This window comes from Alosa sapidissima, chromosome 24 (assembly GCF_018492685.1).
Source record: "Alosa sapidissima isolate fAloSap1 chromosome 24, fAloSap1.pri, whole genome shotgun sequence".
Lineage (NCBI taxonomy): Eukaryota > Metazoa > Chordata > Actinopteri > Clupeiformes > Clupeidae > Alosa > Alosa sapidissima.
Genome location: NC_055980.1, coordinates 29859670 through 29862169, shown reverse-complemented (window position 1 = coordinate 29862169; position 2500 = coordinate 29859670). Strand labels below are relative to the sequence as shown.

The following is a 2500-nucleotide window of genomic DNA, read 5'->3' as shown; positions in this document are numbered from 1 at the left end:
CTACTTCCTCTTCCTGTCTACTACTTCCTCTTCCTGTTTACTACTTCCTCTTCATGTGTACTACCTCCTTTTGCTGGGCCTTTCCGAAACTAATCCCCTTGGTTACGGAGTGCACTCGTGGGGATCACCCTCACAGCTGAAGTTCCCTTGATTAGTGCATAATGTGTGTGTGTGTGTGTGTGTGTATGTGTGGGTATAATATCACCTACAGCTGTACTGTCCTCCCTGTGTGTATCCAACACAATTTGACAGCCAGTCTAACTCCTTCAAGAAAACTCGCGAGTCAGGTTTTAGCCTCCAAGCTCCGGTTTTAATGAATAATGAGTAAAACTGAAAATGATACAAAACATATGTATTCAATATCTGAAGAAATATACGATTAAACAGATGAAAAAGTATCCATCAGTAGCTGATCAGTAGACACATAGAAGGCAGCATGGTTTTATCAAATAAAGATAGATTTATCAGAAATTACCAAATAATGTCACTAAATTTACAATCTACTTTAAGTAAGCAATTATTAAACTTACGGACGATGCTTTTCGAAGGCTTTAACATACAGGATGTAGAAAGATGATTCAGCAAATAACTCAAAATGTGCTGCTGCTTATCAAGATGGTTGTCCTGGTTGCTATGGCTGTCATAAATCAAACAATACAGCAAAGCTGTCATAACGACTGCACATCAGAAAGAACCACTAGATGGCACTAAACTGCCTGTGCCTACTAACTAACTAAGATTGGCAGAGGCAGAACACACGTGGAACTAACATTTTGAAACGTCCTCCATGACGTGCCACATTAATTGACACACACCCCTCGACAATGGGGCATTGGTGTTAACTCAGAGATAACACTTCACTCAGCGTTGGAGGATAACACTCCGCGTTCTCTCTCACACACACACACACACACACACACACACATTTCCTCTTAACAGTGATTGGTTTTGGATGGCCATTAATATTCCACCAGAATGTGCAAATGGAGTGCAAGTGGCGAGGGATCAAAAGACTATATACTATATTATACCATATATACTATACTATACTATACCATACTAAACTATACTATATATATACTATACTATACTATATATATACTATATATACTATATTATACCATACTATACTATACCATACTATATATATATATATATATATATACTATATATATATATTATACCATACTAAACTATACCATACTATATATATATATATATATATACTATACTATACTATACTATATATACTATACTAAACTATACTATATATATACTATATATACCATACTATATATACCATACTATACCATACTATACCATACTATATATACCATACTATACCATACTATATATATATATATATACTATATATACTATACTATACTATATATATACTATATATCCTATACTATACCATACTATACTATACCATATATACTATACTAAACTATACCATACTGTATATACTATATATCCTATACTATACCATAATATATATATATATATATATATATATATATATATATATATATATATATATATATATATATATATATATACTATACCATACTATACTATACCATATATACTATACTAAACTATACCATACTATATATACTATATATCCTATACTATACCATAATATATATATATATATATATATATATATATATATATATATATATATATATATATACTATACTATACCATAATATATATATATATATATATATATATATATATATATATATACTATACCATACTATATATACTATACTACACCATACTATCTATACCATACTATATATATATATATATATACTATACTATACCATACTATATATACTATACTATACTATATATAACAGGGGTATTCAATTAATCTTCAGCGAGGTCCAGTTACGGAAAATTTCCTCAAGCAAAGGTCCGGAGCATCATAATGTTTAACGTGCGTGTTTAGGCTATGTATGTATGTATGGATAATATTAGGATGGATGGATGGAGCCTAGTTGTAGATAGATAGATAGATACATACATACATACATATATTACATACATTACATAAATAAATAAATAAATAACATACATACATACATAACATACATACTTTATTGATCCCCAAGGGGAAATTCAAGAAATAGAAGATTGTAGGCCTAGGCCTAATGTTTAATGTGAAATAAAATAAGTAGCCTAAAAGGCAACATTGGAAATGAGGAGAAATAAGGCAAGATAAGAGTGATTGGGGAGAAAAACTGAGTAGCCTTGGCTATTTTAAAGATCTTAACGTGAACTTAAAATAACATTTGAGCTGAAACAAGGATGGATATTCCACAGCTGGTTCCTTGAACCCATTAATCAGCAAGTTTAATTTTAGTTTTTTAGTTTTTTTTATGTTGACCCGAAATCCTGAAAACCCAGGAGGAACATCACGTTGTTGGGCAGTGAATGCATGTAGGCTTAACTAGATTGTGGTGGATCAATCATATTGCCTTCTTAA

The 2500-nt window shown here is 30.6% G+C and overlaps 1 protein-coding gene across 3 annotated transcripts in view; it reads left to right on the top strand.

Annotated features, from left to right (window-relative positions):
• The window catches only part of LOC121699806 (major vault protein), a 37664-nt gene that overhangs the window by 7378 nt on the left and 27786 nt on the right, over positions 1–2500 (top strand). The gene's annotated exons all lie outside the window — the stretch shown is intronic.